This window comes from Muntiacus reevesi, chromosome 9 (genome assembly GCF_963930625.1).
Source record: "Muntiacus reevesi chromosome 9, mMunRee1.1, whole genome shotgun sequence".
In the NCBI taxonomy this organism is placed as follows: domain Eukaryota; kingdom Metazoa; phylum Chordata; class Mammalia; order Artiodactyla; family Cervidae; genus Muntiacus; species Muntiacus reevesi.
Window position 1 is genome coordinate 64,394,602 of NC_089257.1, and position 24,658 is coordinate 64,419,259.

The following is a 24,658-nucleotide window of genomic DNA, read 5'->3' on the forward strand; positions in this document are numbered from 1 at the left end:
ACACGATTGAGCAACTGAGCCAGCAGCCTAGGAAATAGGAGCAAAATGGTAACTTATCGGTCACTCCAGGACAGGCCCTGGTTGTGGAGGGCAGAGGATGCATTTGTTTCCGGCAGGTGGCTTAGGAATGATAGCACCTGCCCACTTGGAAGGCCCTATGAGCAGGAGAGAACACTCACCAGAAATGTTAGATCAGGTGATAGTCATTTGTGAACTATTCCCAGGAAAGCAGTGGTTGAAGGCTTGGGGAGAGGGTGGGGAAGTAGAGTGTCATGTCTAAGGGAGACAGGATAGAAAGGAAACTGGACTGGAACACTGGGGGATGACCAGACAAGAGATGGGAGGAGGAAGAAGAGCTGGAGAGAGTGAAAGAGCAGGCATAGCTGGGCAACTGGAGAGGAAGGAGATGAGCCAGGAGAGACCCATCTGTGGGGCCAGGCAGCACTGGTGCTCCGGGCTAGAGAGGGCAGAGGGTGGGCAGTCAGTGATGGGACGATTGTGGTGACGAGTGTTTCTTTTTAAAAAAAATTATTTTCTTAAGTATAGTTGATTTCCAGTGCTATACTGTGTTAATTTCTGTTGTACAGCAAAGTGATTCAGTTATACACACACACATACACACAGATACACACGTTCTTTTTCATATTTTTTCCATTATGCTTTATCACAGGATATTGAATATAGTTCCCTGTGCTACACAGTAGAGCCTTGTTTATCCATCCTATGTATAATAGTCTGCATCTGCTAATCCCAAACTCCCAAGCCATCCCTTCCCTGCCTCCCCTCCCACTCTACAACCACAAGTCTGTTCTCTACGGGGGACAGGTATTTCTCAGTGAGACAGCAGGAGAGGCTCGGTGGTGTGAAGGGAGAGAGTGGGGACTCCAGCAGGCTCAGTGGAGCCCACAGGCACTGTATGTCAGCATGGAGGGAGGGGCAAGGCCAGGAGGACAGAGCAGAGGAAGTGACTGGCACTGCTGGAGGAGAGGGAGGGGCATGATTTAGGAACGAGGTCCCCAAAGTGGCAGGGGCTGGAGTCCAGAGCTGGGGCCTTGGGTGGGCCTGGCTGGGCATGGGCTATGGGCTTCTTAGAACAGAATGTGGGGACAGAGGACAGGCCAAATAGGGCAGCAGAGGTAGCCATCTTGGGGTCCTTCTTATTTTGGAACCATCTTCTCTCCCCTGATTATCTGGTGTGTGTGTGGGGGGGTGGTGGTTCTCCACAGCACAAAAGCTCCTGGAGTGATAAGAGTTATCTGATTCCAGGGGTCTGAGGAAAGGAGGCATAAGGGTGTCTCCCCGACCAAAGGGTCCTTTGGGAGATGGAGAGCACCCTTGTCTCCCCGCTTCTTCTTGGCTCCATCAGCGCAGTGAAAACCCCTTGGGCCCTCCATGTGCCAAACGCCCATGTGAATCCCAGCCTCCCTGCTACTTCTGACATTTCCAGAGCCATTGTTTGAGGCCTAATTGCCTGCCACAGCACACTGCTCAGAGCCCCCTCCAGCCATGTCACCCGCTGGTCCGCGGGGCTGCTCAGAGCCGGCTCCTACTGTTTGCGGTGGCCGGGTGCCAACAGGCAGGCCCGGAATAAACCAGCAGCGAAGGATGGGTGCAGTCTTTGCAGGCGCCGGATGGGGGTCCTTGATGTGTGCGTGTCCGTGCCAGTCTGCGCGGACCTGTGGGCCTGGGTGGTGTCCACAGCTCAGGTCTCAGTGGACTTTAGAATCGGGAGTCAGGGAGGTGGGCATAGGGGATGCAGAGGGGCTGGCGTGGTGACGGAGGCTCCGGGAGGCTGGCCCACGTCCCAAGAAGGCTGGGGCAGGATGCCTACAGATGGCTGGAGGAAGGCCTGGAGGCCCAGGGTTCAACACCGCTTCCCTCTGCCTGAGCCCCAGTTTCCCAGACAGATCCTGGACCTGGCCTGCCCCCTGAGGCCACTATAGGCCCCGCCCCTGCACTCCCAGACCTGTTGGGTTGCCTGCACCCCCTCCCACCCAACGAGGGAAGAGGAAATCTCGCTAGATATCCACATAAAAATAGATGTATTTCTGGATAAGCAGCGAGCCTGAAAAACGGCTGAGCCAGAGTCTGCTCCGCTGACAGAAGATCTATGTACCAAATTCCTCTTCAAAATCTATTTCTCCAGAGATTTATTCTTGCCGAGCTGGGGGAAGTTCTGGGCATCGGGGCGTCTGGGCAGCTGCTGCTCCACCCTTTCCTAGCTGAGCAGTAGGCAGCAGCAGCCAGCTCAGGTTGGTCAGAGCAGAAAAGTCAAGAGGGATTTGAATGGCAAAAAGGTCATTCTCATACATTACCCTGGTTGGGTCGGAAGCTGGCGTGATGCAGCGTGACACCCATCCTGGCGGCTGAGAGAATAAGTGATGGCTATATTTATGTTTCCATCTAAATGCATGGATCAAAGCAGACACTTTAATCTATTCAACAACAGCCCGAGGATTAAAAAGTTGCAGGCAAATCACACTCTTAAATTGGTAATATATTTTTGCTTGTCACTTGACAAATCATTTTAGAGAGTGACTCCAGGCCGGGTGGGGGACCTGGAGATTTGAACCTGGTTCCCTTCTGGAGAGCGGCCCCAGCACCCCCAGATAGGACCTGAGTTCCCTCACTTGCTGTGGTCTCTGTGAGTCCCCAGACAGGACTCCTGGGTAGGGGGGAGTAGTGGGGAGTATCAGGCCTAGGGTCACATCTGGAAATCTGTTTTAATCTCCAAACAGCCTAGCAGGTGGACACTATAATGACCCCCATTTTACAGACCAGGAGAATCATATGCGTGGCTTGCCCGGGGCACACAGTCATAAGTGGGAGAGTGGGATGCAAAGCCAGAAGTCCCCACCCCAAGTCCAGTGCTCTCGTTCACTGGAGCTGCAAGGACAGCAGAGAGCAGCAGAGACTTCTGCCAATTGTCTGTGTCTGCAAGTTCTTCACTTCCCAGTTTCCTCGTCTGCAAAAATGGGGATAATGATGGGGTTGTCCTCGAGAGTTAGTGAGATGACTGGCGGAGTTAGTGAGATGCCATAGGAAAGACACTGATAGCCCTTTCAGCATGGTGTCTGACACGTGATGAGAAAACATGTTTGTGCTGAGCTCTGAAGGACAGGACCAGACAGGTGTATGTCTGGAGCGTGAGAAAGAAACTCACAACCATGCCTTTTGAAGAATGGTTGAAGGAACTGGGGCCCCTGAATCAGGAAGAGAGAAGGCAGCCTCCTAATGGAGGCTGGGTTGTGAAAAGAAAGGGAGATTTGCTTTGTGCCCTGTGGCCTCAAGAGGGACAGCTGGATCCTTAAGGAGACTGGTGGGTTTCAGCTAAAAGCAAGAACTTTTTAATCACCAGTGTTGGGCAAAGATGAGCTCAGGGTTCTGGGAGCTGTGCAGGCTGAGGCCCTTTGAGGCCTTGGTGGTGGTGATACTGTCCAGGCTTGGCATTTAGACGAGATTTCTTTAAATGTTCTTTCCAAATAGCAGAGTCTAAAATTCCATGGTAGTAGGGTTAGCTCCTGGAGAAGGAAATGGCAACCCACTCCAGTGTTCTTGCCTGGAAAATCCCAGGGACGGCGGAGCCTGGTGGGCTGCCGTCTATGGGATTGCACAGAGTCAGACATGACTGAAGCGACTTAGCAGCAGCAGCAGCAGGGTTAGCTCCCAATCATTTCCAGTAACAGGACAAGAATAGTTGGGTCTTTTACTGGGAACATACTGATTTATGCTTAGCTCAGATCCCCGCTAACCTTGGGGGATGTGAGGTGGTACGGTGGATCAGAAGTCCGCCGGGTGGCACGGGAAACGGCAAGGTGGCTGCACTCAAAGGAGGCAAAGCTAGCCTTGGGTGAAGGAGGAATTCCTGTCCTCACCAGATACTGGCCAAAGTGGTCTGAGGAACTGGGGCAGTGCCAGCCAACGGTGGGCTTGGAGCTTGGGATACTTGGTTTTCCATCTGGCTCCATTTATTAACATCTCTGTGTCCAGCCTGTCCCCTGATCTTTCCGAGCCTCAGTTTCCCCCCGTGGGAAACAGCTTTACTCCATGCTCACCTTTCAGAGATTTGGGGAAAGGGTGGCTCTCCGCTGCCTTAGCCGTGGGAGAGGGGCGCTATTCCAGGAAGGGAAAAGGTGCCTTGGGTATCCCGTGGTCTGGCTGGTCCCAGTTCTCTCCAGGTACCTGCCCAGCCGCTTCAGCAGAGGCCCCTCCCATCGGGGCCCCGCCGGCTGCAGGGCGCGTGGGCGAGCTTCCAGGTCGGGGCTCCGCGCTGGCTCGCGGCCAAATCACACCATCTGCCTGAACGGAAATGCAGCGCAGGTGTGGGTTTGGGGCACAGGTAATTGCTGATGGCTGAGCTAGCTCTTCCCGTGTATGGTTCCCGGGCGGCGGCAGCGGCCCGCATGGTCCCCGGTTGGGTCCAAGCTCTGCGCCTTCAGCCGGTTCCCGCCTGTGAGCCTCAGAACAGCTAAGACAGGGAGGTCAGGGCATTATCGGATTCGTTTTACCAGCGTGGAAATCAAGAACCAGAGGTTAAATCTCCGGTCTAGGGTCCTGGAGCCAGTCAATAATGGGTCTGAACCAGCCCTCCAGGTCACCCGACTCTTAATTCCATTTTCCTCGCGTGACCCGCGGCGCCGTGCAGTTCAGCAAACATTTATGGAGGGCCTTGTATGGGTCAGGTGCCGCGCTGGCTGCGGGGGTGCAGACTTGCTTTCTGGCTCTGTTCTTTGGAGGGTGCAATTTGAACCCTTCTGTTTGGCCCCAAGGTTCCCAGTCATATCCCACAGCCCTGCCTCAGACATGTGTTCGACACCCAGGTACCTGCGCAGGCCTGGAGGGTTCACACACCTAATAATTCGTTGAGAAGACTCCTTGGCTTGTGGTGCAAGACCCTTCTGAATCTGACCTGAGTCTACTTTTGTACATACTCAGTTGCTTCAGTCATATCCGACTCTGTGACCCCATTCATGGTCTGTAGCCCACCAGGCTCCTGTGTCCATGGGCTTTTACCTGCAAGAATACTGGAGTGGGTTGCCATTTCTTCCTCCAGGGGATCTTTTGGACCTAGAGGTGGAACCCGAATCTCCTGCATTGCAGGCAGGTTCTTTACTGCTGGGCCACCTTTGTGGCTCCTTTCTTCTCCATACCCTCCTGGACCCCTGGGTCTAGCTGCCCAGGTCTACTACCCCACTGTTCTACAACTGTACCTGGACCTCAATTCTCCTTTCCAGCCATGAACATGGTTTGTCTAAACCCACTTGTGAGTTCAGCCTGGCTCAAGTGTGACCTCCTCCCCTCAGTCCTCTTTGATTCACCCTGATTCTTCCCCATCAGCACAAGATCCCTTTCCCTATGCTTAATGCCCTTTGCATTGTCCTTTGTGATGCACAAGGCTGCATAGTCTGCAGTTTCAATGTGGCTCCCCCACTCCTTCCCTGCCAAGCTGTGGGCTTCTCAGTATCTGGGTCTAGGTCTTATTAATCTGTAACCCCACCACCGGCCCCCACGCACACACTCCAGCTTGATGCCTGTCCCACAGGAGAGGCTCAGAGACACAAAGGAGATGGTGTGTGTGAAGCTGTTTTGTGAAGTACCACACGGTGCCAATCCTGCTGCTGCTGAAACTGAAGTGTTTAAAACCCTATGAAATAAGGAGGTTCATCTCCACAACTCCCAAATTTTAAGTTCTAGATGATTTTCAGTATCAGTTTAAAATCACAATAATAACAATAGCTTAACATTTATTGACATTTTGTGCCTGCATTAGCTATCATTACTGTAATAGGAATATATGTGCTGGGCTAAGTCACTTCAGTCGTGTCTGATTGTTTGCAATTCAGTGGACTGTAGCCCGCCAGGCTCCACTGTCCATGGGATTCTCCAGGCAAGAATACTGGAGTGGGTTGCCATATCCTTCTCCAGGGGATCTTCCTGACCCAGGGATCAAACCCCTAGTCTCTTACATCTCCTTCATTGTCTATACCACTAGCACCAGCTGGGAAGCCAGAAATATATACACAGGTATATAATTTTTCCATTTCTCTATATTATATTATTTAAATGATCATTAGGGCAGTATTGAAATAATGCCACAAATATTCACATATGCTTCAAGAAATTCTCAACAAAATGTCCCCCACCCTTACCCCAAGTGACTACATGACCTCTGGCACTCAAAGGCCTCAGTAGATGGGGGCTGCGGTTGTCAGTTTTCCCCACTAGATCAGGAGCAAAGCCCTGATTAGCTCTGTGATTTTGTCCCTTTTTCTGTAAATTTGTCCCTTTTTCCTAGGAGTGCAATCAGCAGGCCTCTTCTACTTGTCTTTTGGGGCCAGTGGGCAATGAACCAGGGATGGGCAGCCTCTTCATAGAGCTGAACACAACGAGGAACATGCATCTCTGAGTCTGTTTTCAGAATTTTTATGTCAAGACTGCACGACGTGAGGATTGTTGGGTTTCTGTCCTTTTGGTGTTTATGGAGTACATAAAAAAGAACTACTCTAAGTAAATAAACAGAGAAGATTAGAGGCTTCCTTAGTGGGGGGCACCATTTATGAGACAACAAGCGAGGAGAGTTGTTGCTGGGGTTCTGTGATGCTGCTGAGTTGGAACCATATCTCATTTCTGAGTTGTTGCAGGAAGTTTGGACTCCTCAGCTTCTGAGTCAGCATCCAGAGGCTCTGATCTCAGTCCATGTGTATGTGCTGTGAATGTCCCCACGAGCATACGGGTGAGTGTGCATTTCTCCCTCTAAATGTGGGTCTGTGTGTGTCTAAAGGTGAGTGTGTGCACCATCTGTGCATGTGGGTGTGTGTAGAGAATGTGCATTGGGGTGAATGTGGATCTTTCTAGGGGTACAGCTTATATATTGTGGATGAATGTGCATTTGTATGCAGGGGTCTATGTTTTTGAGTATGGAAATGGTGCAGGGTGAAAGTGGGGCGTATTTGGTGTGAACAGATGTCTGGGTTTATGAGCATGTGTTCACAGTGCAGTGTGGATGTGCATTTCTCAGTACGTGCCTCTGCCTGAGTGTGTGGGTGAGAGGTCGTAGGTGAGAGAGGGTCATGGGTGAGAGGACACATGTGCACTCCCCAATGTGCAAGCTCTGAAGACAGATCTCTGCAGACTCTGAATGCCCAGCTCCTGTGGCTCCTCCTGGCTTGGTTGCTGCCTCTGGTCCCTAGTGGTTCTGTCTTGCTGGTCCGCAGAGAGATCAACACCCTTCAAACTAGCTGCCTTGTTGGCTGCGGCTCACTCGGTTAGCCTCCCGATGCCTGCAGTTGCCATGGAAACCAAAGTAGGTCTGTTTCTGGCTGCCACCAGGTCCCTGGGCTAGGGCAGCTGTGGGCCAAAGCCACTGTGGTGAGGGCTGGCTGTGCGGGAGGCGAGGAGAGGCCTGGGGACCCTCTGAGCCTGTTTCTCTCTACATCCTTCTGGAGCCTCTTTTCTGTCTCCAAACACAAGAGCAGGTCCCTGCTGTCAGACAGCTGGGATCAAAACAGCCCTGTTAGGCAAGGGTCTGAGCAGTTGACTCTTTCACACACATACAAAATCCTGAAAAAAATTCAAGACATAGGCTAATTCCACATTACTCTGAATGTCATTTGTGTATCATTAATTCAGTGCCTAAAATAAGGTGGGTTTTAGGAGAGAGCCGGTGCTATCTGATAGGAGAACTCTGTACATGCTTTTGTGGTCTGATTTTGTGTGTGTGTGGTCTGATTTTACAATAGGCATCTTCTCAGAGTTCACCACATTGGGAGAACTTGAATATAACGCTGGTAAGCATTGAAGAGATCACAGATCCTGTTTAGTTTTGAAAAACTGAGTAGCAAGCACAAAGCTAGCTGTGTAAGCAAAGGGCAGTGCGTCGTTAGGGAGACGCAGAAAAGTGGCAGAGCCGTAGAGTAAAGCTGGAGGATGATTAATATGAGAGTTAGGGTAGTGCTTAACTCCAGTGCTTAATGGGGAGGGCCGCGAGAGAGGGGGCTGGGGAAATGAGGGCTTCCAAGGCACTAATGAAAGTGTATGTCCTAACCCAGGAGGTGGAGAAGCAGGTGACTGTTGCTTTTTTCAAGCACATACATATTTATACTCTTTTGTATGTGTGGTGCCTACGATCACAAATCACCCATGCTGAGCTTGAGGCCCTGGCTTGATTCGAGTAGGTGATAAGAGGCGGTGTGGGGTCGAGGAAAGAGGACGGGGTGGGAATCAGGCTTTTATGGGTTCCGAAGTTGCCTCCAGCACCGGCCGGCCAACATGTGACCTTGAGGAGCCTTTCAAGTCCTCCCAGCTGCAGTTTCCTTGTCTGTAACATGATGATGAATGCATTAAATTTATTCAAGTGAAAATTAGTTTTGAGCTTTCTTTGTGCGGGACATTGTGTTCGGAGGAAACAAAGTCACGTACAGATGTCATGGAAGCTCAGGATGGAGTGAGTTGAGTGCCCTGGAAGGGCACGGTATGACAAGAGAGGCTCTGGGGGAGTGGTCAGAGCTGGGGGGGAGAAGGCCGTGGAGATTTGAATTGGTTCTTAAATGATAGACCAGAGCTCCGGTGGCTGAGACAGGGAAGGAGGAAGTGAGGAAGGGGAGGCTCAGTGCTGTCAAGGGGAGACGTACTTGGAGAAGCGTGTGTGTGGAGGATGGCTGCAGCATGATATTTACGATGAGAAACTCCCCAGACTGGGTCGGAGAAGAAGACGGCTGGCTCAGCTGGGGGCAGAGATGGGGCAGAGGGAGAGGGAGTGAATCAGGTGCTGCTGCTAGTCCCCCTGTCCTGGGTATAGGTGACCACTTCGTTCACAAGACCTTGCTGTTCAAGACTGTGGACCTCCCAAGACAATCTGGGCCACATATCGCCCCTGCCCTCCCACCCAGCCCTGGGCCTCTGCATTGGGCAGGCTGTGAGAAAAAGAGCCTCCCTCAGATGAAAACCTTTGGGCCCTAGGCACATGAGGTACCCACCACCCCACACTCATATCCAGGCAAGCCCCATCCCAGCCAGCTGCCAGAACAGGTGTGTGTGGCAGCAACACCCTCTGGAAGGTTCCTGGGGCTAGGACACCACCGACCAGGCTGTCTCTAGTGGCCATCGGGACGGCCTCACCCTGCCCTGCCCTGCACCCACACTGGCCTGTTCCCTGTGACTTTGAGTGTGTGATGATAAGGGAAGGAGGCCTGAACTTGGCAACAGAGAAGCTAGGTCCATATCCTGGCTCCATCTCTTTGGAGGAGGGACAAGTCTCGAGCCTTCTCTGATGGGTCTGAGGTGTCCTTGTCTCCAAAGTCAGGGGTGGAACAGTTATCACACAGGAATGTTCCACGTAGAACGTTTTACCTCTTCCAAGGAGAATGACTTGCTCACCTCTGACCCTCGCCTGCTGGGTACCGTTCTCAGGAAACCATGCTGCTTTGCCTTGGTGAAGATGGTGTCTCATTGGTGAAGTGAGTGAAATGCTTTTGATGTTGCAAGAGGACAGTGTCAGGGCTCCAGGCTGCCTTCTCCCTGGGGACTGCCTGAATGAGGACTTGCTGGAGAGGCCCCGGGGAAGCAGGGTCGCTTGTGTTTGATAGTTTTTGGTGGATAGGGCCTGGTGGGCAGACAAGCTTTATGAGCAAGCTGGGAACTGCAGGTTACCAGAGGTGGGGCCAAATAAGAGGGGTTTTTCTCCTGATTGTTTGATGCTGAGAACCCGGCATTGGAGATGGGAGGTCCCTGGACAGGGACCACCCGCCCTAGGCAAGGTGGTGTCCACCTCAAGGACTATGACAGCTCCAGGAGAGGGAGTTGATGCCCGTCATTTATGTATGCACCGAACACATGGTTGTTGTTGTTTAGTTGCTAAGTCGTGTCCAACTCTTTTGTAACCCTGTGGACTGTAGCCCGCCAGGCTCCTCTGTCCATGAGATTCTCCAGGCCAGAAGTGGATTGCCATTTCCTTCTCCAGGAGACCTTTCTGACCCAGGGATTGAACCTGAATCTCCTGCTTGGCAGGACAGTTCTTTACCACCAAGCCACCAGGGAAGCCCCAAACACGTGGTAGGTGCTCAGTATTAACTGAACAAGTGTCTCTGAGGCAAATTCAGTGTGATTGGTATTATTGAATCTGATGATTGGTGAAGATCTGAGGAGGCAGGCTGGTGGTGTCAGGGATCCACCATCACTACTCTTGGTGGCAGAGAGCAGGGGTTTTGGAAACAGTTAGGGGTCTGAGTCCTGGCTCTTACCTTTACTGTGTGACCTTGGCCTTCTCTAATCTCCAGTCTTTTCATCTCCAAACTGAGTGTCTTTGGCACCTGTGTGCAGCACCTGAGGATCGGATGAGATGGGTCATGTAGAGGGCTCAGCACTGTGCCTGGCGCAGAGCGAATGCCAGGAACTGCTCAGTCCGCAGCAGGTGGTGGCTTGGGTGGTGTGGTCACTCGGGTGGGAGGCGTGCAGTGCTGAATGTGGAGGGAGGAGCCTGGCAGGACGGCAGGTGGGTTTGTGCAAGGCTTGCTTGTCAGTCAGGTGGAGGGCAGCGGAGGGTCATCAGGTCAGTGCTGCGTGGATCTGAGAGTTAGAAGGTGAACCTGGGTGAAGGGGAGAGCCATGCTTAGCATCAGGCAGGATGTCCAGCTGGCCTGCTCATCCCTTCATGCACATGCTCACTGAGCGAAGGGGCATTCACAGTGCTCCGGGCACGGTTCCAGACACCAGGGGTACAGCATAGCCATGGGACTTACTCTGCCAAAACTCTGTGAGATTTCTTCATCATTCAACTCATGCTCGGGGCATTTGTCCATTGCGTGATTTTGTGTTCACCTGCCCTGCGCTCTCTAGTAAAAGTCTTTTGCAGAGTGTTTTTAACCTTGTCTGGGCAGACTGTGAAGGAAAGGGAAAATCTATCCACATTTTGATCAGGAGAGATGGGCTATGGGGACAGGTTGAGCAATGAGACCAAGGGCAATGGTAGATCAGGGGGCCCAGCTCTGCTGGGAGCCTGGGAGGAGGCAGTTTCTTACCTTGATGCTGATGGGAAATTCAGGCCAGGAATTCAGCCAAGCAGGAGGTCCCTTTCCCCCTGGTTCCTGCTCATTCATCCAGGTGGGACCTTGCACCTTGTGGCTGACTTGGCTGTGGCCTGACTGACTCCAGATTTTGCCCCATTCTTGACCATCACTGGCCTTCCCCCCCAGCCTGTGGCCCCTGAACCTTCTCCCTAAACCTTCCTTGTCCTGGAAAAAGCAGTAGCATCAGAACCAGAGAGAACTACACACAGCCTCTTGGAAATAGCCCCTCTCTCAAGGGTCAAGATTAGTCAAGGCCAGTAGAATTGGCAGTCATAGTGATATGGCCCTGTGTAGTGTTCTGGTAAGTTCTTGGATCCTGTCTACAGGAATGCTTTGCTGGGTGGCTTAGGAGACCCACCTTCCCCCAAGTTGTGTTACCAACACCCACAGGGCAGTGTCGGTAACTCTGAGAGCCGCACCCGGTCCTGGGAATGCTGTGTTGGTCCGGGCTCTCCAGAGAAGCAGACCAGTAGGTTACAGAAATGTACCTATTTAATTATTGTATTTATTGGCTCATGTACTTACAGAGGCCAAGAAGTCCCCTGATCTGCCATAAGCAAGAAGGAGAACCAGGAGTGCCAGTGGTGTAATTCAGGCCAAGTCAGAAGGTCAGAGACCTGGGGACCCAATGGTGTGAGTCCCAGTCCGAGTCTAGTCCCCAGAGCCTGGGGCGCTGGTGGTTGTCCCAGCTCCAGCTAAGAGCAGATTCTCCCTTCCTCTGCCCTTTGTTTCTATTCAGGTCCTCTTCACATTGGTGGAGGCCATCTTCTTTACTTAGTCTACTGATTCAGATGCTAATCTCATCCAAAGACACCCTTGCAAACACACCCGGGAACAGTGTTTGCCATCTGGGCACTCCTTAGCCCAGTCAAGTTGACACATAAATTCAACCATCACTCACGCTCAGCCCCACTTCCAGCCTGGCCAACAGCCTAGTTGCTGTGTGTGCTCAGTCAATCAGTCATGTCCTACTCTTTGCGACCCCGTGGACGATAGTCCACCAGGCTCCTCTGTCCATGGGATTTTTCCAGGCAAAAATACTGGATCGGATTGCCTAGTTGCTAGAACTCACTTTATTCACTCTTGCATCTGGGCCTTTGCTCGAGTACATTCCTCTGTTGAGCTTAACTGAGTCCAACCTGCAGAAGCACCGAGTCAGAAAGAACACAGCCTCTGGAGTGGATGAATGCAAGTACAAATCTCCAACTCTGCCCTTTTCTGTACGAGCTTGGGCGAGTCACGTAAGCCCTGGCCTCTGCTTCCCCGTAGGTGAGAGGACCCTTGCAGGAAGACGTGAGGCTCAGAGGTGATGCCGGCATGTGCCCCTGGCATCTCAGAGAGCACTCATCAGATGGCTAGATTCAGCGGCTTTGTTTCCTTTTTGGAAAAAGACTGGGTGTGCAGACTTTATTTTAAATGTAGCTGCTAAGAAGTCCACCTTCTCCACGAAGTCATCCTCTGTAGCCCTGTGCTGCTTTTCAGCCCCAGGCCCTTGGTGACATCCCCCTGGGAAGCCCTCTTGTATGTTTGTGGTGTTGGGGGGAGCGCGGAGGGAGTGTCTGTCGCTTTTACTCCCAGTCATGGAGCGCATACAGTGCATGGAGAATGTTGGCTGGTTTGTGGATGGTGGGCAGCGGCTGCGGGAGTGGGGGTAGGGAAAGGAGCTGAGGGCTGGTCTTGGGTCCTTGGCAGCCAGGACCTATCCAGGCTGGCTGCAGGTGGGGATGGGGAGGGGCCTGCAGCCATCTTCCTCGCTCACCCCCCATCTCCATTTGGGGGCTCCCACCCCCTCCTCCCTGACCTTGTTTCTCGTCGGCTCAGCCCTGTCCTGCTAACGAGCTGAGCCAGCCACTTGGCACCCGCCTATGCTGTGCTGACTCAGTCTTGTGGCTCCCGCTTCCTCTGCCCTTGCTTGAAAACGCCAAGTTAATTGCTCTCCAGCTTCAAGCTGCACTGGCAGGGGCTTGCCCACCCCCCTTTCTTCCACCCTTCCTCACGCCCTGGGAGGGGGACAGGCCAGCAGTCCCTAGCCCTGGGCCTGCCCTCTGTGGACATGGTGGGGGTTGGGGAGAGGGTCCGAGGAGCAGAGAGGGGGCCGGCTATCGCTGTCCATCAGGGGAAAGTAGAGCGGGGCTGGCCCTCTTGGAGCCTGGTCCCCGTTATTTCCTGGCCCCTGGGATCTGGGAGATGCCAGCCGCTGCCAGGGTGGTCCTGGGAAGGAGCGGGGAGGGGCTGTTTTGTAAGCACTGTTGGGTGGCCTCTCAGATCTGCGTCGGAGCCGAGGGCCAGGAGGGGGTGCCGGCAGGAAGACCTCAGGCTTCAAATAGAGGAAGGAAGGAAGGAACAGAGGGAGGGAAGAAAGCAGGAGGGAAGGAGGAAAGCAGGGATGGAGAGGGGAGAGAAGGAAGGAGGGAAGGGAGCGAGGGAGGGAGGGAGGAGGCCAGTGGAGATTCTTGCTTGAACTCTCAGGTCATAATCCCCGCAGGATGGACCGCAGGTGCAGCGTCCAGGGTGGGAGCAACAGTGTTTAACAGGATCGAGCAGCAGCCCTGCTGGCTGGGATGGATGCGGGCCAGGAGCTGGGCAGGGTCCTGGAGGCCCCTGAGCTGTGCCAGAAGCTAGCCCTCCGGTTGCTGGGTCGTGGGGAGGCAGGGGAGGGAAGAGCCGGTGTTGGTAAACGGTCACCAGCCTGAGTGAGGGGTTTCAGTGTTTTCACAGCAGCAGCCCCGCAGTGGCTGGGCTCTGTCTGTCTGCTCTAGTCTTTGTTGAGTGAGTAGGTACACGGGGAGGGTGAATGTCAGCCTGGAGCTGACGGGGCGGGGGGAGGGAGCCGACCTCAGTGGGACACGGCAGATCACAGACGTGGGTGACAGCGAGTCAGGGAAGAAACGCCCCCTGCAGGACAGAGGATGGGTGAGGGCAGGGGCTGGGCAGAGGCCCTGGGGGAGGCCTTCCATGAGGCAAGCTAATTCAGATTTTAAAATTGTGACAAAGAGGAGGAAGGAAAGGAAGAGATGGGATTAGAGAGGAAGCCCTAATCCCCAGGGATGTGAAGGCATAGATGGATGAAAGACCTCTCTGGGGAGGAGGTTTCTGCCTCCTGGGGGAGCGTCCTTGTTTCCAGATGGGTTTTCTGGCCTCGGTGTCCTTGAAACGACCTGGGTAAAGGGAGCAGGCCCTCTTTCTTTCTTTCCCTCCTTCTACGGGAGCCTGGGGAAGTTGCTGGGGCGTGGGGGTGTGTGAGGATTATGCGGGAGTGTGGGGCTGGGAGGCGGGTAATGAGGAGGGCAGGGAGAACCAGCTAGGACCCCCCTCTCAGCTCTGTTCTTCCTGAGAGCTCTTTTAGTTTGTCTTCTGCTCTCCAAGAATGGAGACGTTTTCTGATCATCTTCCAGCTTCTTAGACCAGAGGCTTTCCGCAGGCTGCACAGCAGGGAGAGAGGATGGGAGGCGGGAGAAACAGTGGGCTTGCCGAGTGCAGGACATCTGCTCTGGATTCCAACCCCAAATGTCCCAGGGGTTAGCATCAGGGCCCCCGGGGGATCCATGGACAGGCAGGTCTCAGTGCTTCTCAGGGCCCTGGTGGGAGTCCAGCCTGGGCAGGCCAGCTCCCCTCCCCAGCACCCGGCACTCGGGCCTGTGGTCACGTGCTTCTCTTCTCTTCCCTCCGTGGGTCTCCAGCCAGCCCGCCGGCTTGATGAATTAGCCCCATAGATATTCCGTCGGGAAAGCAAACACATATCATATATATCTTTGACAAGTTATTATTCTCCCTTATCAGGATTCGGGCGCATCCTGCACCCGCCATTACTCACACTGCACCCCCGCCCGCCGCTCCGCAGTGCCCGGCTGTGTGCCCTGCCCAGAGTCTGAGTTGTGGTGTGTGCGTGTGCTTGTGTGTGTCTGAGTGTGTGTGGAGAGCTCTGAGCCCGTCCTCCGGGCCAGGACCCGAGGAGGAACCATCCTGACCCTCTTTAGAACCAGTACCCTGGATGTCCTTCCCTAGGTAGCAGCTGGGCCTAAGACGGGCCTGGTGGCTTTCTTTGGTTCTCTCACAGGAACCAGAAGCAGGGGTTTTGTCCCAAGGAATGTTCAGGTTTGGGCCTTACTCATGTCTTCGTGGGCTTCGCTGGTGGCTCAGCGGTAAAGAATCCACCTGCAGTGAAGACTTCAGAGATCTGGGTTCGATTCCTGAGTCAGGAAGATCCCCTGGAGGAGGGCATGGCAACCCACTCCAGTATTCTTGCCTGGAGAATCCCATGGACAGAGGAGCCTGGTGGGCTACAGTCCATAGGGTCGCAAAGAGTTAGACATGACTGAAGCGACTTAGCACGCACACACGCACATGTCTGCGTAGGGGCCTGGGTCCCTACTCTGCCCCCCACCCCTGTTCCCCTTTGCTGTGCGGCCCATCCCTGGCTGCACATAGGACTGACTCCCTGGCCACCTCCATCATCCCAGGGCTTCTTGGAGCCCAGAGGGGCCTCTCAGGGCTGACGACACCTCCCCACCCCTGAACCCTCACGGCCCCTAAGATGGCCGGGGCCCCAGTGGCTGGGAGGCCTGCAGAGGAGGCCCTGATGAGTGAGATGTAAGTGAATATCATGCTCTCAGCCGGGCCACTGGGCGCCAATTTGTCATCTCTCACCCCAGCATTCCCATGTCCCCAGAGGCAGGCTCCATATTAACAAGTGTTCTACTTAGGAATATAAATGGGGCCTTTGGCATTGCTCCTGACAGCCTGAAGGCCGCTTCTGCACTCAGGCCTTGGGGTGGGATGGGAGGAACCTCAGGCTGGCGAGTGGGAGCGGACACTCTGGGAGTCCGCCTGCTTCTGAGGTGGGGGGTGTCCCCGCTGCCTCAGGTGGTCTGGGGGTGGCCTGGGACTCCTCCCTTCCCCTGCTGGAAGCTGAGGGGACTGCCTCCCAGCCCTCAGGCACAGCCCCCCACCCCCCACCCCCCAACCAGCTCAGCGGGGAGCAGAGCCCTGAGAGCCAGCCCTTCCTCCACCTTCATGGTGTGCGCTCCTGGGAGCCCTGCTTCCCTCGTTTGGGTCACGGAGCGGGTGCGGCAGGAGCCTCCCATGTGGCAGCCGTGGCCGAGTCCTCTGGGGCACTTGGTGTAGCCCCGCTGTGGCTAGGTGGGTACCAGAGACATCCAATTCTCAATCCTGCCCTCAGGGACTCCCAGTCTGCTGGAGGGGGGCTGGGGGAGCGGAAGACCGTTGTCACTAACAGTGTTCTGGGCCTACTGTCGAGAGGTACCTGGTGTCCCCTCTGGAGATAGCTGTCAGCCTAGGGGAGGGTGGGGCTCAGAGGGCTTCCAGGAGCAGGGAGTGCTGGGTCCGCAGGATTTAGGTGAGGGGTTGAGTTCGCTCCTGGAGGGAAGTGGGTGAGAGCATTGCAGGGAGGGCAAGGCCGTTTGGGGAATGCTGCGGACCCTCCTTCAGGATTTCTGTCATTGCCCCAGGGCCAGAATCCTGCCCTCCAGGGGAGCCGTCTTCCAGACTTCTAATGCTCACATCAGATGGGGTGAGTGGGCGTCTGGCGTGGTTTGGCCTCTTGGGGCCGCATCATCTAGGCCTCCGATCTTCAGTCCCTGGTAGAGTCTTGGGGATCCAGTGCTGCCACATGGGGTGTGCAAGTTCCCCTTTTCCCTGGGGCTCTGGGCTCTTGCCCCCCGATCTGGAAAATGACAGTGTTGGTTGCAGTTAGTCTCACAGCCACTAGAGAGCAGTCCCAGCCCATGTTTCCCTCCTTTCTGGACAGCGAAGGGTCCAGGCAGGGATAGTAACGGCTGGTGGGCTGACAGGGTGCCTGTGCTGCTGCCTCTCTGGGTTGGGTCCTCTAGTGCCTGAGTTCCTCAGTCCTGAGTTAGGGGAGAAAAAGAAATCTCTGGAAATTTTGAAGAAATGGGAAAAAGGCATTTTGTTTAAACATTTTAATATGATACTTATTTTATTATCTTCTACAAATGGGTTATGAACATTAAGAGACTGTAGAATACCATGTATCTAGTGGTCAATGTCATGGGCCTTGAGACCAGACTTCCTGGTTGGAATCCCAGCCCCACCATCTAACTGCTGAGTGACCTTGGGTTGGTGAAATAACCTCTCCAAGCCTCAGTTTCCCTTTCTGTAAAATGGGGATTATATAGAACCTACTTTGTAGGGTTATTGGAAGAAGAGACACTGTAAAGGCTACTTACCTTGTGCCCAGCATGCACTCCAGTGCAGCTCTTTCATTTTCATAACAAGCAATTACATTTGACTTAGATGGAAGAGTAAAGGCCTCAGACTTAAAGCAAAAACACTGTTTTTCTTAATGTTGATATTTAAAGGATCCCCCATGACCCAATAAAGTAAAAGAGTTAGAAGAATCTCTCCCAACCCTGACCACTTCTTGCCTTTGTACAGAATGAGTGAGTGCCAATTCGAACCTCAATTTATATCTCACATTTTCTGAGTGTCGTTGCCTGCTTGGGGCCCCTCTGGGATGGAGTGGGGTCATGGAGTGGTCTGCATCCCCCTTGCCACATCATCGGTTGCCGGCTCTGTGAGCCAGTGGTCCCTGATCCAGGACCCACCTTGGAACCCTCTGGCTGGGCTTCTCCACCCCAGCTGCACATGAGAATCGTGTTACTGTGCTGTAAAAGCCATCACTGCCTGAACCCCACCCCCTGGGTTCTGATTCACTTGGTCTGTGGTGGTGTCCGGGCATCACAGTGCTCAAAGGCTGCCTGGGTGATGCCACAGAGAATGCAGGTGATGCCACAGAGAATGAATGCAGGGCCAGGTGAGGGGAGGTGCTCCCTGCCCCCCAACCCTGCAGCCTCCCAGAATTCTGTATAAACTTAGATGTTTGGCTTGCTCTAGGAAAGCCCTTTGGGTGCTGGTGAGGAGGCCTGGGTTGTAGTCCCAGCTTGGTGGTTAACTTTGGTGCAGGCTTTTTGGGAAGCCCCCTGCCTCCGGGCCTCAGACTCCTCATCCGTCAGATGGGCTGAGGAGCACCTGTTGGGCCTAAGGAGTCAGGTGATGTGAGGATCCAACATGGACACGAGAGTGAGCACGCTTGGAAACCGTGAGACCATGATGCGGTTTCTCTTGCTCCTCTTTCAGAGGAAAGGAGTGAATTTGTTTCCTAAGATTGTGGTAATGCAGATGGGGTGGCTTAAACTCAGAAATGTGCTGTCTCCTGGTTCCAGAGGCTGGAAGTCCAGGATCAGGGTGTTGGCAGGGCTGGCTGCTCTGAGGGCTCTGTGTGTGTGTGTGGCGGCAGGGGGGCGGTCGTTCCAGGCCGACTGACTTTGATGCCGTCTCATCCCGCTTCGTCGCAACCTCTTCATCAGCGTGTGTCTCTCTGTGCCCTTGTGTATGGACACCTGTGCTGTTGGGTTAGGGCCCATCCTAGTGACCTCAGTGCTTCAAAATTAGGTAATTAATTCTTGGCTGCGCCGGCTCTGTGTTGTTGCCCGTGGGCTTTCTCTAGTGGCAGAGGCTGGGCAGCGGGGTGGGGAGCTGCTCCTCGTTGTGCTGTGTGGGCTTCTCACTGCAGTGTGCTCTCCCTTGTTGCAGAGCGCCGGCTCTGAGTGCCCGGGCTTCAGTAGTTGCAGCACTCGGGCTCAGGAGTTGTGGTGTGTGGGGTTAGTTGCCCAACTGCGTGTGGGAGCCGGGATCGAACCCACGTCCCCTGCTTTGGCAGGTGGACCCTCAACCACTAGACCGCCAGGGAAGTCACCTGGCAACCTCATTTTAACTTATCTCTGTAGGGCAGATGACTCAGTGGTAAAGAATATGCCTGCCAATGCAGGAGACATGGTAAGATCCCCTGGAGGAGGGCATGGCACCCCACTCCAGTATTCTTGCCTGGGAAATGCCTTGGACATAGGAGCCTGGTGGGCTGCAGTCCATGGGGTCTCAAAGAGTCTGGCATGACTAAAGCGACTGAGCACGCATGCATATAAAGTGCTTATCTCCAAATACTGTCACCTCCCGAGGTACTGGGGGCTGGAATGTCTAGGTAGCAGTTTTGGGGGACACAGTTCAGTGCATAATGGGGAGTGAATAAGTGCCCAAGGGCTTGATTCAGAAAAGAGCAGCAAGAACAAATCCACCCCCCCAACCCCCAAACCTCCGCCTGCTGCACAGTTCTCCCCCTTTGCCTTCTCCCCTGGGGCTGGTTCGCTTCCAGGTTAGTGGTATGCAGGTGTGGTAGGGGTGGGACGACACACGAGGGGACACAGTGTCTGTGCTCCAGCTTGAGGAGCAGCAGTCAATGCAGGAGACGCCGTCTGAGCACGACTCGTACACAGTGTGGGGGTCCCCAGGGGGACAGCAGGGAGGGGACAGGGTCTGTTTGGTGGCACCTTTCAGTTACAGAGCAGGTGGCATGCTGCAGGCTTGGCCAGCTCCCTTCCTGTCTTGACGCTGGCTGAGAAGAGAAGCGAGATCAGGAATACAGGGGGGGGAGAGAGCGCCTCATGTAATACTCAGGCCAGGCGGGGCCCAGAGCTTGTAAGTGACAAGCACACGGCCGCCTCTCTTCCTCCCTCCCTCCCCTCCTTGTCTGTACCCAGCGGTCCACCGGGCAGAGGGTGGGGGTGTCTGTGGGGGCTGAGCCTGCTGCTGCCAGGTGTGCATCCATATTTATCAGGGGCGAGTCCCTGGGAAGCAGTGGATGCCGAGCGCGCCAGGCAAGCTGTCGGGGCCAGCTGCCCCGCTCGTGTCCAGCCGCCAGGAGGAGGAGCTTCTGGAACGTCAGTCTCAACAATGGTACCTGGATTTGAAGTGTTTGCCCATTTCTGTGGTGTAAGGACTCCCGCCATGGCTGATTTCATGCTGTCTACATGAAGACAAAATGGGCTGATAGATGTCCTGAACATTTAACATTGTGGTCTAGCCACCTTGGTATAAAGAAGGTATGGAGGCCCAGAGGTGGAATAGCCCAAGGTCTTGTAGCAAGTTGCCGAGGGGCTCAGTTTGACTTTGTTGCCACGGTGAGTTGGAGTGTGTCCGTCTTCCTGGTATCACCATTGAGAAAGGGTCCCGTGTGACTCTGGGGCAGGGAGATGGGGGTGGACTGGCCATCCAGAGGGGAAGCTCTGGAGCTCGGTTTCCCAGCCTGCACAACAGTAACACCCAATGTCACAGAGCCCCTTGTCATTTACCAAGTTTATCTCTCTTACCTGTTATCTCTATATTTAATTTCCACAGCAATCCAGGGGTACAAATGTTATTAGATTTTATAGACAAGGAAACTGAGGCTCAGAGTGACTGTATGATTTCTAGGTCTCATGACTACTAATGGCCATGCGTTCCTCCAAACCTAGGTCTTCTGAGACCAGTCCTAGGTCTTCCTTGTCCCTAGGATGCTGAGGTCATGATGCCTCTCCAGTGGTCTGATGACCCTCCACCTTACAGGAGGCCTGGAGCCCCTGCTGTTCACCCTGATAACAGCCTGGCATAGAGGTCCCGCAGTTAGTACCTGCTGGTGGGTGAGCTGACCCTTGGGCATTGGCCAGGGAACTAACTTTTACCCTCTGCTGCTCCCTGAGGGTAGTGCCATTGACGCCTGGGTGCTGGCCACTCTCATCACATATTGTTTCTCCTCACCCAGGTCTGGGACCCCCAGCTCACTTCACGTCAGGTCTTCTCAGGGATGTCCCCACCCCTCAGCCTCAGCCCCTCCCTGCCCCACAGCCTCCCCCGACCTTTCTTCCAAGGCCTCACTTGGCGCAGGTGAGGAAGGTGTTCATGTACACAGTTTCACTGTGGTTCCTTTCCTGGAATAAGTTCTTGCTCTGAAGTCTCGGCCCCAGGCCCACCTTCATCCCCGGGCAGGGCCCAGCATGCTGCAGGAAACTGCTGCTTGTGTGGGAGGCAGCAGACAGGCATACAGCGGGAGGGAAAGAGGGAAAGGCACCAAGGAGAGGGACACGAAGATGCCATGTGGTAGGGAAACAGTAAAAAGCAGATAACCAGAGCCGATTGGCGCCAGGCACTGTGCTAAATCCTTACAGTACCCCTCTGAGGTAAATACTCTTTGATCCTCATCTGAGAGTTGAGGAAACTGAGGCTCAGGGAAGTTGATTGTCTTGCCCAAGATCGCACAGCCAGTGACTATGAACTACAAACCCTGTATGTCTATTCTTACCCATCACATTACCTAGGCATCCTGGTTAAGAAGAAGGGGATCAGGGTGAGTGAGGCAAGGAGAGTAAGAGGTAAGAGAGTGAATGTCAGAGGCTGGGTGTCCATCCCATCACCCTCATGTATCTTGGGGGCAGCTTGGGGTGCCAGAGTCAGGAGATAGTGCAGTGTACCAAGGAGAAGGAGAAGCTGATGAGAAGTCAGGTTAACTTTTGCTAGCTGTGTGGCCATGGACAGATCACCTCACCTTTCTTAGAGTCTCAACAGGCAGCTGGGCACATGTTTTTGGAGTAGCCTGCACACAGCTTGCAGGAGCCAGAGTGGGCTAGAAGGGCCCTGTCCTCCAAATACTGGGGCTCTGTGCTCTGGTTGCTGCTTCTGATCATGGAGCTGTGAGCAAAAGGACTGCTGGCCATTTTTGTTGTACTTCTCCTATTGTTTCAAGCCCCTTCCCTCTGACCGAAGTGACTTACAGGGTATTTAAGGGGCCGGCACCTTTTTTGCCCTAATCTTTCTGATTTCCCTGTTTTAGGAGCCAGGTTTTAAAAACAAGGACTTTCAGAAGCAAGTCCGTATGTGGGGAAAGTTAGAAAACAATAGTGCCTGCCCTTGGGAAGGCTCAGAGAAGACCCAGGAAAACTTTAAGTTTACATCTTGGGTGATCCTTGACACAGAGACAACCGGCAACAATCAAACAAAATCATAACAGAAGCAGCAAACCCCGGGGTAAGGAGAGAATCTGATTGTGAGTTCCAACATTATTAGATTGAAATGTCTAGTGTTTAACAACAACAAAAAATCACAAGACATACAAAAAAAATAAGAAAGTATGGCCTATCCAAAGGCATCCTTAATGAGATTATCAGCAGACTTCTTATAAGGAACTTTGGAGGCTAGAAGACAGTAGGTCAAAAGTAGATACCCACATGCAGAAGAATTAAAATTGGACTCCTGTCTTACATCATCCACAAAAATTACCTCTAAATGGATGAAAGACTTAAGCATAAGACCTGAAATCATAAAACTCCTATAAGAAAATGACATGTGCTTCTTCACATTAGTCTTGGTCATTATTTTTTTTGGATATGACACCAGAGGCATAGGCAATAATAGCAAAAATGAGTAAGTGGGACTGCATCAAACTGAAGAGTTTCTTCACAGCAAAACAACAATGAACAAAATGAAAAGGCAGTCTAGAGAATGAAAGAATATTTGTAAATCATGTATCTGATATGGGGTTAATATCCAATATACATATAGAACCGATACAATTCAGTAGCAAAAGCACAAACAATCCAATTAAAAAATGGATGGAGAAACTGAATAAGCATTTTCCCAAAGAAGACATATAAATGGTGAAGAAGTGCATGAAAAAATGCTCAACAACACTAATCATCAGGGAATGCAAATCAATACCACAATGAGGTATCACCTTGCACCAATTAGAATGGATTTCATAAAAAATACCAGATGTAACAAGTGTTGGTGAAGTTGTGAAGTAAGGGAGTCCTTGTGCACTGCTGGTGGAAATGTAAATTGGTATGCCACTATAGAAAAACGGTACAGAAATTCCTTAACAAAAATAGAAGTACCATGTGATCCAACACTTCCACTTCTGAGTGTATACTTAGAAGAATTGAAAGCAGAGTCTTGAAGAAATATGTGCACTCCTATGTTTATTGCAGTGTTATTTGAAATAGCCAAGATATGGAAACAATGTTAAGTGTCCGTCAATGGATGAAAACTGGTTTAACTATCTATATATATCACTATATATGTGCGTGGTTATGGAGATGGATGGCGCTGATGGTTGCACATTATGAATGTATTTAATATCAATAAGTTATACACTTAAAATGGCTAAGATGGCAAGTTTTATGTTATGTTTACTTTATCACAGTAAAAATTGAAAAAAGGAATATGATCACAGAATTGTTCATCCGACAAAATGTACTGAGGATTTGCCATGTGCTGGGCACTGAGAATAAGAGTAGACAAGGCAAACACCATCTGAGTTCCTTTTGGAACTTCCATTCTAGAGAGTGATACAGGTCAGTACAATAGAGAGGGCTAAGTGGCAATCAGAGGAGGAGTAATTGAGTCAGTTAGGGTGTCAGGGAAGGCTTCCTGGAGGAAATGACACTGAAGCCGAGACAGGACAGTAAGTGAGAGTTGGTTACGATAAAGTTTGGATAATGGAAGAGGGAGGGTGTTACAGGAGACAGCAGAGAGGGACTGAAAATAATTGGAATCAACTGTGTAAAGAAGTTCTTTTATTTGACTAAAACATGCCTTGATCTAATTTTAAAGGTGTCTTTCAGCTCTAGTAGTTGGATTTTGTGCCCTAAGAACTCTTTACCTAACTCAAGGTAATACATATTTTCTTCTAGAACTTTATAGTTTTAGGTCTACATGTAGGTCCATGATTCATTTCAAGTTAACTTTTGTAAATATAAGGTATAATATATGTGTTGACGTTCTCTTTCACAATTTCACCCTCAGTCTTTCTGTCTCTTTTTCTGCACAATTTGTTGAGAACACTTTCTTTTCCCATGGAATTTACTTGGTATCTTTGTGAAAAATCAGTTGGCCATATGTGCTGGTTATATTTTTGGCCTCTTGTATTCTATTAAACTATATATCTATCCTTACCCTATTACCATGCTGCCATGATTACTGTAGCTTTATCAAAAGTCTTGAAGTCAAGTAGTGTAAGTCCTCCAAATGTCCCCCCCATCTATCCTAGGTCTTCTGCATTTCCTTTAAAATTAGGCTGTTGATTTCTAAAAACATCCCACTGGTCTTTTGATAAGGCATTCACTGAATCTATAGGTCTTTTTGGGGAGGAGTAACATCTTAACAATACTGAGTATTGTGATCCATGAAAGTGTTACATTTTTCTATTTATTTAGGCTTGCTTTATATCTCTCAGCAATGTGTTAAATGTATCCCTGAAGTCTTTTTTTTAGCACAATTACTTTTTCAATTTTATCTTCCAGTTGTTTATTCTCAGTATATAGAAATACAATTGTTTTGTCTGAGCCTTGGGTCATTGCAAATAATAGTTCAGTCATGGTACCACTTAGGGTCATGGCGATGATTTAAAGAAATAAAATTAGTGACCATTATTGCACACACAAAAAAAGAAATACAGTTTTCTATTTAGCCATGTATGCTGCCTCTCTTAATCTCATTTACTTATAGTTCTAATAGCTTTTTTGTAAATTGAATTTTTTTTTTTACAGAGACTATCTTGCCATGTGATAAAGTTTTAACATTCACTTCAAATCTGAGTGACATTATTCCTTTTTCTTGTCTTATTGCACTGGCTTGGATTGCCCGTGCAATGTTAAATAGAAGTGATGAGAGCTAACATCTTTGCTTCTGTTCCTGGTTTTAACAGAAAATCATTCAGTCTTCCACCACTATGTATGATATTAAATACAGAA